The sequence below is a fragment of the Cherax quadricarinatus genome, chromosome 18, assembly GCF_038502225.1.
Source record: "Cherax quadricarinatus isolate ZL_2023a chromosome 18, ASM3850222v1, whole genome shotgun sequence".
In the NCBI taxonomy this organism is placed as follows: domain Eukaryota; kingdom Metazoa; phylum Arthropoda; class Malacostraca; order Decapoda; family Parastacidae; genus Cherax; species Cherax quadricarinatus.
In genome coordinates this window covers 9,077,599-9,091,772 of record NC_091309.1, presented here as the reverse complement: position 1 = coordinate 9,091,772, position 14,174 = coordinate 9,077,599, and the positions used below count along the sequence as shown (strand labels likewise).

The 14,174-nt window shown below is 41.6% G+C and overlaps 1 protein-coding gene across 1 annotated transcript in view; it reads left to right on the top strand.

Annotated features, from left to right (window-relative positions):
* LOC128689359 (secretin receptor) overlaps positions 1 to 13,895 on the top strand; it is a 270,899-nt gene extending 257,004 nt beyond the window's left edge. Inside the window, exon 16 of the mRNA XM_070086167.1 lies at positions 12,723 to 13,895. The gene's annotated coding sequence lies outside the window, so the exon portion shown is untranslated. The remainder of the gene's footprint in view (positions 1 to 12,722) is intronic.
* The last annotated feature ends 279 nt before the right edge of the window (positions 13,896 to 14,174 follow it).

Here is a 14,174-nt window from a genome sequence, read left to right as displayed (position 1 = left end):
AAATTACATCCAACCCCATGGAACTCCCCAATGCCACAATAGATTTCACAACTGACATAGACTCATCAGGGTCAGCCACAAACCCTTCAAAATCCCTCTTGTGGACACAATCTGGCCACAATTTTTTCCAAGCAACAACAGCTTCCTTGATTTCCTTTTACTGTGCCACGATGGAAGATATGGTTGTATGGGGTTTGTTATACATCCTGGCCAATTCAGCCACACATACGCCACTTTCATATTGTTCAATGATGTTTTTCTTAAATTCAATCATATTTCTCACCTTCTTTACCAAAGGCTTGGCACTAGGAGCTTTCTTTGGAACCATGGTAGCTTATTTAGCACTTGCAAGCACTAAAATGAATGGAATATTATGAAATATTTCGTATGAACAAGTGAGGGGACCGTCACTCACTGGTAAACAATGGCACACTGGCTGGGAAGGGAGGCCGAGGCGGCTCAGAGCCGTGAGTACGCGTCCAGGATGAACGACGATTAGCGAGTCAACCGACCATTTGCGAGCCAATGTTTGGACGAAAATAACGCGACAATTTCCGAAAAGGACGACTATCGAGCCTGATGATTATCGAGGGACCACTGTATAAACCTATGGTTATTTACCACTCCAAGACTTCTTATGCTTTGCAGTGTACATTATTATTATTATTATAATCATAACCCCTCTTCAAGGGGGGCTCCTTGGCGTGGTGAAGAGGCTCTTGGTCTGAGGAATTAGACCTATCGGTCTTCTTCCTCAGACCGAACCTAATTACCCCCCAATCTCCCCTCCCCTATCCCATCCTCCCCATCCTCCCCTTTTTCCTTTCCTCCTCCTCCTCCCCACTCCTCCCTTTTGCCCTTCCTCTTTTTGTCCTTTGGGATTTCTCCCACAGGCACGCTAGTTCCTAGGTAGAGGAAAGGACACCGGGGTCGATCCCATTCCGTTGAGGTTTCTTGGCGGTGGCGTAGTTTGCCGTGGAATCTGGATTGCCTAGGGATGTCCCGATCCCTCTCCGGTATCCCGGAGTAGCTTTGGGTGTCTTTTGGGCGACGGGTGTATCTCTGGAAGCCACCTTTCGGATTCCGGGGGTGGTGGCTGAAGGAGGTATGCTTTGTGGCGGATATCCGGCCGCCCTCTCTTTTGTCCACCGAGGTAGCTCGGCAGATGTGAGGTTGCTATCCCAGATTGCTGGTTTACTGGCATGAAGGGTAGGGTATGGCACGGGTTCCATGCTGCATCTGCGCTACTAGCGGTGTCGAGTCCTCTTGGGCGCGGAGGGAGATTTCTGGCCCTTTCATTCCTCCTAGGAACTATCCCTCCCCGGTCCCCCCTTTTTTTTTCTTTTTTTTATTTTTATTTTCTTTTCTTCTTTCTTTTTTTTTCTTAAAAACAAAAAGAAAGAAGTAACCTAACCATGGCAGCCCTAGTCCATGAACCTGGTACCCCCGGGCCCCTTCTTGATACCGCACCCCGTTCTGACCCCGCCTCGTCTTTGGACCACTCTTCAGACATTCCTCATGCCTCTGTACCTATTGCCGGTGCTGTTTCCTCACCTGCTTCAGGTACTGAGGCCTCGACTGACTCCTTCGATTTATCAGACCTTCGCTCTCCTCTGACTATGCTTCCGGCCTCTCCCTCTACGGTGCGGCAATTTTCAAATCGCCGACCCGTTCCACGTCGGACCAACTCTGGTCCCACGCCTAAACGTCAACGACAATTACCTGCTGATGATACTTCTCCACCTTCACCTTCTCGTTCTTCTCAGAAAAGATCGACACGTCCTTCACTACCTTTCCACGCTCAGTTTCAGACTGAACAGTGGACTAAATTCTTCACTTTACGACCAACTTCCTCTACTGCCTATCTTTCTGACCATAGTATTGGCAAGGCACTCCTACGCCATGTTGGTAAAGATATTTCTTTTCATGCTCTTAAGAGCGGTACGCGCATCATTACCGTACAGAATGCTACCCAGGCTCGTGAGCTCTCTCGTCTTTCCCATATAGATACTGTTCCTGTCACCCTTGAAAAACATCATTCCCTCAATTCTTGTAGTGGTACCGTTATTCTGCCCCATACCATAGTTCAACAAAATTTCCAGACATGTGGCACCGACATTCTAGAACAGCTGGAACTCCAAGATCTCCCAATCCTCAAGGTAGACACTTACGTTCTTCCTGCCCGTGGGCGGAGACGATACCCTAGCAATGTGGCTCGTTTAACTTTTGACAGCCGAGAACTCCCATCCTCAGTTTATATAGCAGGACATCGGTTACAAGTTCGAAAGGTGATCCCTACACCACAACAGTGTAGAAATTGCTGGCGATTTGGCCATCCAGCGAAATATTGCAGATCTATCGCCGAATGCCCAGTCTGTGGTGCCGATGACCATTCTAATACGTCTTGCAATCGATCTCCCTCTTGCCTTAACTGTCATGAGGCTCACCCTTCGTACTCTCGCCGTTGTCAGGTCTATTTAAACGAGCGGGAAATCCGTTACCTCAAAGAGACAGAAGGTCTCCCTTATGCCATGGCAGTTTCTCATCTCCGCCTCCAAGGGAGACTCCCACGTGTTTCTTATTCCCGTGTTTCAAAACGTCCCCCCACTTCTGGTATCCCATCTTCTACACCCACCTCTGTGGTTACCTCTCCCATAATCACTCCTGTATCTAATCCTTTTGCTGTCCTCGGCTCAGACGTCCCTACTTCAACGCCTCAGTCTAATCTCGCTTCTTCGAGTTCTCTCTTACAAGCCTCAGTATCGACGAGACCTCGTACGACACCTCTTCCCAATCGTCCCTCTACTTCTCAAAAGTCAAAAAAAGGTCCGGTAACACCTCCTACCCATCTTCCACCTCCTCATTTTACCCTCCCTGTCTCTGTCCCTAGTTCTTCCCCTCTCACTGGCTCAGTTACAAGTGCAGAGGTTCACCCTCCTCCTCGTAATGTACCTTCCTCCCCTGTTCCCTCCCAAGTTTCTTCCTCTTCTGCCACCTCCCAGGTTCCTGTCTCTTCTGTCCCCTGCCACGCTTCTCCAGTTCCCTCCACCCTTTCGCCCCCCCCTACCTTGGTACAGTCCAATACAGTTCCAATCTTTACTCATCCTCCCCCTACCATTCCCAATATTGTCTCCCATACGACATCTCTGAATTCTGAAACACTTGAAGCAATCTCTGAATATATTGCAGAGACCAAACCATCAATGGACACTGATCCACCTTCCGCTCTTTCTCTCTCCTCTGCTCCATCTGCGCAACTCCTTTCTTCACAGCGCACCGTTCCTTCGCTGCTTGAACATTTTCCACTGCCTCCGCATGTGGACTTTTCTAACCCTCCTAGTCCGTAGGAACCCTTACCTGCGGATTTCAAGTATCTTTATCATTGCCAATCATGGCCTTTTTACAGTGGAATATACGTGGCCTCAGGGGTAATCGGGGTGAGCTTCAGATGTTACTCTCCCAGTTTGCCCCTGTTGGTGTTTGCTTACAGGAACCAAAATTACACTCTGCTGTTATTTCTCACATCTCAGGCTATAATTTATTGTATTCTTCAGATCCTTTTCCTGATGGGACCTTTAATGAAAGTGCCCTTCTTCTCCGCACTGATATTCCGTACCATCAGCTATTTGTTCATACTTCGCTGCATTACACAGCAGCCCGTATCCACTTACATAGGTGGTATACGCTCTGTTCTTTATATCTCTCTCCTTCTCGGGCATTATCTATTCCGGATTTTGCCTTCCTTGTTTCGTCATTACCGCCACCAATTCTGTTACTTGGTGATTTTAATGCCCACCATTTCCTCTGGGGAGGGTCTCACTGTGATTCCCGTGGAATTCAGTTAGAGGCTTTTCTTGCCACCCACCCCCTCCATGTTTTAAATACAGGTACTCACACCCATTTTGATCCTCGGACTCATACTCTCTCTTGCATCGATCTCTCAGTTTGCTCTTCCTCCGCCGCATTAGACTTTACTTGGTCTGTTCTCCCGGACTTACATGACAGTGATCATTTCCCAATCATTCTTACTTCCCCTTCATATTCGCCACCTCTTCGCACCCCACGCTGGCAATTTAATCGGGCAAATTGGAACCTTTACTCACACCTGACTGTTTTTAAAGAGGTTCCTTCTTCGTCCTCCATCGATGAGCTTTTACACCTCTTCTCATCCTCCGTTTTCACCGCAGCTTCTCATTCTATACCCCAAACTTCGAGCAGGCATTCTCAGAAATGCGTTCCTTGGTGGTCTCCTGCTTGTGCTCGTGCAGTACGTTTGAAACGCGCTGCATGGGGCAGGTACCGGTACAATAGAACCACAGAGCGACTCCTTGATTTTAAACAGAAGCGTGCGATCGCTCGCCGTGTCATCCGTGATGCTAAACGCACTTGCTGGCGAGATTATGTCTCCACCATCACCTCTGCTTCCTCTATGAGTGCAGTCTGGAAAAAAGTACGAAAACTGAGTGGTAAATATTCTCCTGACCCGGCTCCTGTTCTGCGGGTTGCCGGTGTTGATATAGCAAACCCACTAGATGTTGCCAATGAAATTGGCAATCATCTGGTCCGTATTTCTCAGGGACTCCATCTATGCCCCTCATTTCTTTCCTCAAAGTCTGCCAGAGAGTTAGCACCCTTGGACTTTTCTTCTCTCAGAGAAGAACAGTATAATGTGCCTTTTACACTTCAAGAACTGGAGGCAACACTCTCAGCTTGTCGATCATCGGCAGCTGGGCCCGACGACATTCATATTCGTATGCTACAACATTTACATCAGTCAGCCCTTGCAGTCCTATTACGCCTTTACAATCTTATTTGGTCACAAGGAGTTCTTCCACAGCTGTGGAAATCCGCCATTGTTCTCCCTTTCCGCAAACCAGGCACTACGGGACATGAAACCTCCCACTATCGTCCCATTGCTCTTACCAGTGCAGTTTGCAAAGTAATGGAACGTCTAGTAAATAGACGTTTAGTGTGGTATTTAGAGACACACAACAGTCTCTCCACTCGTCAATATGGCTTTCGTAAGGGACGTTCTACCATAGACCCCTTACTGCGCTTGGATACGTATGTTCGTAATGCCTTTGCGAATAACCACTCAGTTATTGCCATATTTTTTGATCTTGAGAAGGCATATGACACAACTTGGAGGTATAATATTTTAGCCCAAGCCCACTCCTTAGGCCTTCGAGGCAATCTACCATCCTTCCTTAAGAACTTTTTAACTGACAGGCATTTCCGTGTTCGGGTTAATAATGTGCTCTCCCCGGACTTTATCCAAGCTGAAGGTGTCCCCCAGGGATGTGTTCTGAGCACAACACTTTTTCTCCTTGCTATTAATGATTTGGCCTCTAGTCTTCCATCAAATATTTGGTCATCACTCTATGTTGATGACTTCGCTATTGCCTGTGCAGGCGCTGACTGTCACCTCCTTACAGTTTCTCTCCAGCATGCAGTCGACCGTGTTTCCAATTGGGCCACCACACATGGGTTTAAATTTTCCAGCACTAAAACCCACCAAATCACTTTCACTAGACGCTCTGTCATCTCTGATCATCCTTTGTACCTCTATGGCTCACGTATCCCTGAACGTGATACAGTCAAGTTTCTGGGCCTCCTCTTTGATCGTAGGTTATCCTGGAAACCTCACATTACCTCTCTGAAGGCAACTTGTCACAGCCGGCTGAACCTTCTTAAAACCCTTGCTCATCTTTCGTGGGGAGCTGATCGTCGAACCCTCCTTCACCTACATTCCACCCTTATTTTATCGAAACTTGATTATGGTGACCAGATCTATTCAGCGGCATCTCCTGCTACTCTCTCTAGCCTTAACCCCATTCATCACCAAGGATTACGTTTATGCCTTGGTGCTTTTCGCTCTTCCCCTGTCGAAAGCCTCTATGCAGAAGCGAACGTTCCATCCTTATCCGATCGCCGTGATGCCCATTGCCTGCGCTACTATGTACGCTCTCATGATCTCCGCAATCCTTCCATTTATAGAATGGTCACTGATATTAGTAGACATTCTTTATTTGTTCGCCGCCCCTGCTTACTCCGTCCCTTCTCTCTTCGCCTTCATTCGCTCTTGTCTTCTCTTCAACTACCACCTTTCTATGTACATGTAGCATCACACTTTTCCCTACCCCCCTGGGAAGTTCCAGCTGTTCGAGTCTGTTCTTTCTCCCTCCCTTGCTCGAAAGCCCAACTGTCTACGGTCGCTTCCCGCTCTCTTTTTCTTGACCACTTTCACTCTCATTCTCATGCCATTGCTGTGTACACAGATGGCTCTAAGTCTTCTGACGGCGTAGGATTCGCAGCAGTGTTTCCGGACAGCGTCGTACAAGGGCATTTACTATCTTCAGCTAGTATTTTTACTGCTGAATTATATGCCATCCTTACAGCACTTATCCGTATTGCATCTATGCCTGTGTCATCATTTGTGGTTGTCTCAGACTCCCTTAGTGCTTTACAGGCTATACAAAAATTTGATACACCTCACCCCTTAGTCCTCCGTATCCAACTTTGGCTACGCCGCATCTTTACTAAGCATAAAGATATTGTTTTTTGTTGGGTCCCTGGTCATGTTGACGTACAGGGCAATGAACAGGCAGACACTGCTGCGCGGTCAGCAGTACATGACCTACCAGTTTCTTATAGAGGTATTCCATGTACGGACTATTTTGCTGTAATATCTTCCCACCTTCACACCCGTTGGCAACAACGTTGGTCTACTATGCTCGGCAACAAACTTCAGTCTATTAAACCGAGTATAGGTTACTGGCCGTCTTCTTATCACCAGTGTCGAGGTTGGGAGACTACTCTCTCCCGTCTTCGCATTGGCCATACTCGTCTTACTCATGGATATCTCATGGAGAGGCGTCTTGCTCCTCTCTGTGAGAATTGCCAAGCTCCATTATCAGTCAGCCACATTCTGTTGGACTGCCCACTTTATCAACGAGCACGCAGAATTTACCTCTGTCGTCGTCTTCGCCCCGCTGCTCTCTCTTTACCTTCCCTTCTCGCTGATGGACCCACCTTTCATCCGGACTCTCTCATTGACTTTTTGACAACGACTGACTTACTCCACAAATTTTGATACTTTCAGCCCTTTCTACTTGTATCTCTTGCTACCCTCTACCCCCGTACTATCCCCTGCCCCGCTGTTTTCTGTAACCTGCTGATCATCCCCCCTCCCTTCTGCCATCCAATTCCCTTGCTTCCTTCCCTACCCTGCAGCGCTGTATAGCCCTTGTGGCTTAGCGCTTCTTTTTGATTATAATAATAATATAATCATAACCAAATGTTCAACCCTTTTGCAGCGTACAGATAAAACCACTTTACCAGGTGCTTGGAAGTCAAACCAGTAAGCATGGATGACAGAGGAATTATCACTTAATTCTGGAAGTCATGTTTTACCTGTGCAGTAAGAAGGTTGCATTGTAGGTTCTTTTCACTTTTGATAATTCCTGTACTCGCCCAGAACTGTTAGTGGATGTGCATTCACGTATTTTTTTTTTCTTTACCACCAAATACATCTTTAATACAACCGTAGGTCATGTAATTATTAGGACACCTAAAGTGCAACTACATACAAAAGGTGATGCAGAAACTTGTTGCAGCAATGGATGTTGACTTGGCCTTGGAGTACCAGACTTTTGGCATAAATTTAACATTGTAATTGCCATTAGTTATGTCAAAAGTGCATGGAACAAAAAATGCCTCAATCAGCATTAAATGCAGGCTAGGGAAAATTATGGGGCTGAATGATTGATAATGTCACAAGTTTTCCCACAGTTAAGAGCCAGGCACAGAAAATTGTATACCTGTCAAGGAGATTGTCAGGTGACAGTTTTGAAAATATGCAGGAAGATGATGTGAATGATCTCTTAAGATGATGAGGAAGAAAGTCCAGAGGAAATGTTGGCAGAGCTCAGTGCCTAGATACAAAAAAGGCAGATAAAGATGAGGAAGAAGAACTTAGAGAAAGAGTTGAACATTGCAACAGTTGTGAGCAGTTCCATATTATTGATAAAGTTGCAGACCTTTTCACTGAAGATGACCCTGAGAAGCATTGCTCTGAAACATGGTCTGGAGCAGCTGATGATGCCTTACCATTAGCTGAATGAAGTACTATAGGGTAAAGAAGACCAATTCCTCAAAACTCCAGTATAACTATTGACATCGGTGTAAGAGGCTCAGCCATCCACCTTAGCCAACAATCCACAACCTTCCACCGCAGCCCAGTAGGGCCACAGCTCATCAACATACACTAGCAACCAGCATTTAAGGTAAGAAAGTGTTTATGTAAACTTCGTAGTCATAAACACAACATATCACTACATCTGACTACAATTATATTATCTTTCTTTTTTCTTAAGTTTTGAGATTTTTTTTTTTTTTTTTTTTGCCATTTGGGGTGTCTGATGTATGTAACCTTATTTTTTCCATGTTATTCAGTTTTTTAATTATTATTTTTTATTAGACACCATTTTCATAAATGTAAATTCCATCTTAATCAACGGTCAGCTGTATTGTGCATGCTCACACGTTCAAAAACATATGCGTAAGCCCATAGCCTACCTTCTGTTGACAGTCTGACTGCAGGAAAGAGCATGCATGTTGGAAAGACTATTAGTAAGTCGGCAGATGCTTCTGGCATGCTCTTTCATTGGGTTACCATAACCAGCGAGTGCATCATCTAATGGCTCAAGATCCTTGACAGATGACTTTTTCAAAGATAAATCCTTCCCAGTACCTCCTAGGAGTTGGGGGAGAGGAAAGTCAATATTCATAACTCTAACTCTAGGATACCCGAGTGTAGTTCTGTAAAATCTAAAAATAAGATGTTTGTAAGTAACGCTGATATGAGGTTCAGTAGCTAGTTCGTATGAAACAGACTCGGTGGTGCTCAAACATTTGATCTCACAAGCTTATCCTCTGCATTAAGATAAAACAATAACACGAGGCAGGTTGATTGAGTGGTACAAAAGTCAAGAAGACCTACAAATCCTATCACTGGAACTTTAGTCATTATTGAATAACCTTATCCATTATTATTACTGTATATTCATGGGAAAACTCTAAACTTGTACAGAGCATACAATACCTCTGGTATGAGCAAGAGAATGAATGGATAGCTCCAATTTCTTGAATCAAGAATCCTTCATTGGCATAAAGGTACCCACCCCTCTTGAAAGGTAAACCCAACCCATTGTTTGTTAATTCTAGAAAAATCATAAATGCTACTGTGCCACATAAGCTATTCAGGCTAGACATATCTAATTTTTAGCTCGTCAAAATCAGAAAATACTGAACACCGGCTTGGTAGGAAGATGGACTTTAGGGGTCATATTTGCAATATTTTGTTGATGTACCTACTATGTAGTCATTAACAACTCAGTAACCAAAGATTAGTATTTAAGTCTCAGTACTGGATGAATAAATATCTGTAAATATGTAATACATAATGTAACAAATTTTTGGATGGATAAAGCAATGTGTTAATGTATTGTACCTTTATAATAATATTCTTTGTTGTTAAAATACATATGTAAATGTTGGCTGTTTATGGGTGGTTGAATATTTAGCCGACACCTATAACAATAGGCACCTTTGTGTTAAACTTAATTGTCTTTCTTGGTAAAATAATGTTATTTTAATGTAAAGCTTTAAGTGTTTTAAATGGGAATAAGATTAACTAAATTTTTCCGTCTTGAAAATGAGAAATATTTTTTAATTTCAAATTTGAAAAAAAAAATCTAAAAGTTACTTCTTATATTGAAAACATTCCATAATCAGCTTCATTACTTAAGTCTTAACAAACAAGTTTGATCTCCATATAATACAGTGGACCCCCGCATAACGATTACCTCCGAATGCGACCAATTATGTAAGTGCCTTTTACGTGTATGTTTGGGGGTCTGAAATAGACTAATCTACTTCACAATATTCCTTATGGGAACAAATTCGGTCAGTACTGGCACCTGAACATACTTCTGGAGTGAAAAAATATCGTTAACCGGGGGTCCACTGTACACTTAGCCTTAACTTTTAGTGCGCACGTGCACATGCTCGTGCACGAACTTAACGTACCTGAATATTCTTTCTAGACTAAAAATGTTTGAATGTTTTTCTTTGAAATGTTGAGGTTGCACAATTTAATTTCTAAGTCTATGAATGAAGTATTTTTTAATTTGAAGTTATAATCTGCTCAGTATGTATATTTTTTATTTACAAAGTACTAGGCCCATGTAGTTATTCAGTGCTTTAAACATACACTCTGCCATTTCCAACTTAAAATTGACACTGTCATTATCTACTTGCTACTGTTTTTGCCAATTCACTCCCATTATTCAGAATCATAAAGGAAGAAAAACTATTCAAAGTAAATTTTTCACATTCTGTAATTCATACTCATAATTCATTCCATGTCATCAGCTGTGCCAGGAGATTTTGATGAAAGGGGAATTATTACCACTATTTATGCCAAAATGGATGCTGGGTTTTCAGTTGGGCAAACACCCTGTGGGGAGTGGCATGTCTTGCAGAAAATAGGCCCCTACACCTAGGCACAGACTACTCAAGCTCCACTACTGTTTAGGTAATGCAGCACCAGGAATGCTCAGTATGTAATGACAGATTCACAGTACAAAGACTTGAGGGTTAATTAGAATTTCTTTGTGAATATTTTACTGTGAAAGTTTTTTGCCATATGAACGAAAAACTTGATTATCATGGGGATATATAACCCTACATCACCAAACTCTACAATAGAAGTGTACCCGTCTTTTTACATTGGTAAATACAAAAATACGAGACCATTCTGTGAACAATAGGTGACTAAGTACTTAGTACAACTTGTATCAGGTTTTTGGTCATTCAGCATTGCTTGATGAGTATAGCTTAGCTTAGTTAGAGAAAACAGCTTAATGCCTTATTAACTTAAACTAGGTTATCTTATCTTTAATGTAATTTTTTGGTGGCAGTATGGTGACAAATTGTGGTAGAATCTCAAAATTTATGTAACTTTGATATACAGTATGTTTGGCAGGTCTTGAGTTTTTCCTACTCCTGCAGTCTGGCTACGGGCCAGGCATGTCCGGTACTTGCTTGGTTAACCAACCATAGCATAGCATGTGTTAAGACATGATCTGGATATTAGGAAATTTTCCCTCATATGTGCTTCAGTAAGTCTCTCAAAAGTCTATAACATTAATATTTTGTATATGTACAGTATATGTATTGTAATTTTTAATTCATTATGTTCAATTCTTTCAAATCACTGTTTTCAAATTAATGTCATACATAGAACTTGACAAATATGTGAATGTTATGGTTAAGCATATATTTTAGTATTCAAAACTAATGAAAACTTAATTGTATGAAAGCATTATAATTAACCCTTAAACAGTCCAAACGTATATATACGTTATCTTGCATAGCGCCCCAAATGTATATATACGTTTCCTTTGTCACTCCTTCAACATTGGCATGATAAGCCTGAGTTGCCTAGACATGAGAGAATGGGTGTGCGCACTCACTGTGCGTCATATGAAAAAAATCGGGGACACCTGGGTACCATTTTTTTTTTTTTTTTTTTTTTTTAATAGGAAAAAAGATTTTTTCTCAAAAAATTCAGGGCACTACACGAGAGAACACACACATACGTTTGGACCGTTTAAGGGTTAAATATGTAATTGGGAGTATACATGACATACGGTGGACCCCAGGTTTTCATAGGGTTTGGAAATCGAGCAATTTGGATTTCGAGCACTTTTTTCGGCAAAAGTTTCCCGCCAGATTTCGAGCATCTGCTCAGAAATCACACGAATGAGACACGTCCGCCTGCATGAGACACTGCTGCTCACGTATACCACACTGTCTGCCACTGTCTTTCGTGGAGTTAGCAATACTCCGTGCATTGATCCATTGTTTTTTGTGCTTGTTTATTGATTGTGACTGTGAAATAAGCCACCATGGAGGCAAAAGAAAGTTCAGAGTGCCAGCCCTTTGGTAAAGAAGGTGAGAAACATGATAGAATTGATCCATTGTTTTTTGTGCTTGTTTATTGATTGTGACTGTGAAATAAGCCACCATGGAGGCAAAAGAAAGTTCAGAGTGCCAGCCCTTTGGTAAAGAAGGTGAGAAACATGATAGAATTGCTTCAGAGGAGGAGGAAGAGAGAGGGGAGAAGGTGCCTTCTTCAGTGATTAAGGACATTTGTGCAAAGTGGAGTGAGTTGCAAAGTTTTGTGGAGAAATATCACCATAACAAAGTTGTTGCAAGCCGTGTCAAGAACATGTTCACTGACAATGCCGTGTCCCATTTTAAGCAAATCTTAGATACTCCAGAAACGACCTCTTTGGACAGATTTTTAGTGTGACGGGGGTCCAGTGCCAGAAAAAGCCAAGGAAATGAAGTAACCCCCAGAGAGGGCTTTGATACCTGTCCTTATGGAGGGGGATTCCCCCTCCAAACATTAACATCGACTCTCTCCCCCCTCCTCGCCTTCAATACGCCAACGAGTCTTCAATAAAGGTACGTAATGTTCGTTTATCATTAAAATTAGTGCTTTAGATTTATTTTTCATTGTTTTCTGTATGTAAAACTATAGTTATTCTTTAAATAATGAATTTTTTGTGAATATTTTTGGGTGTCTGGAACGGATTAATTGGATTTACATTATTTCTTATGGGAAATATTAATTCGGTTTTCATCCGTTTCAGATTTAGTACAGCCTTCTGGAACGGATTAAGCTCGAAAACCGGGAGTCCACTGTACAATATTCGCACATCATAATGTGTATAATTTTTCAGTTAACTTGTACAATATAAAATCTAGGAGTGAAGCAAATAACATTTTCGGTAATTTAAAATAAATAACTTATGAACATTCTCAACAAAGGGCCGTACTGCTTCAGTGTTCATCAGTATTGTTTAATCCAGTATAAAAGCAGAGACAAGAAGTGGCATGCAATTTTGTAGCGTAAAGGCCTTCTGGTAATTACTCGAGTCGCCTGATAAAAAACATAAATTAGGCATACAATTATTTTTAGTGTCTTAAAATCAAATAAAAAAATCTTAAGTATTATGCCCTGTAACCATAGCCTTATAAATTTTAATAATACACCATTCCTTCTTATGCCTCGAGTAAATTAAGTTTAAATTTTAATAACTAGATCCTATTTTTATTTGTTTAAAATTTTGAATGATAACTATATGCTTTTTAGCCCATTAATGTCTAATTTGTGCCAAATGATTATTAAATGAATATTTAGATGAATAGCATTAATGTCTTGAAACATACTTTGAATGAAGGACATACCTTCATAACAGCAAAATAAGCAGAGTGTCTTCTAGTGGAAATTATCATCAAAACCAAGTGCTAAACCCACAAGGGTCATACAGCATTGGTAGTGGAGATTAGCCTTCCTGTGAAATGTGTAAACTTAATATGGCCACCAGAGCTCAAGTTACATGATTTAGGTTTTGTGTTTTGCCATATCCAGATATTTTGAAAGCCTAGGCTGGTGTAAATTGTATAATATGCAATGCTTGCAGCTCAAATGTTTTACTGTATAACTGTCTGTTACTCTGACACATTGCTCTCTCAAGGATTATCAGTTTTATTTTCATAAGTGCATATGCAGTATTTATATTGAAATATAAAATATATATTACTGTATTTTAGTGTTAGCAGTGATTGTGTAAATGCTGTTTTTCAGCTACATTTGGAGACTTAAATTTAAAAGTAGGTACATATATTTGCTCGGGTCACTTTTACTATTGTGTACAGTATTGTTATTTTACAAATATGCTTCACCAAATGAAAGTGTATATTATCCAACAACCAGTATACACAACCTTCAGCCTTGTTCTAATATAAAAACAGATTATTATATGTATTATATATATATATATATATATATATATATATATATATATATATAATATATATATATATATATATAATATATATATATTATATAATACATATAATACATATAATAGTGTGTTCATGAAGAAGTTCTAAACCCATAGGGGTTACAGCACCCAGGAAATGAAAGGTAATCAGGTTTGATTCGAGGAGGAAGGTAAACATTATACTGACTGCATACTCCAGTAATAGAAATGAAGGGTACCAATGTACAAGGTAGCACCGGTTGTTTAACATGTTAA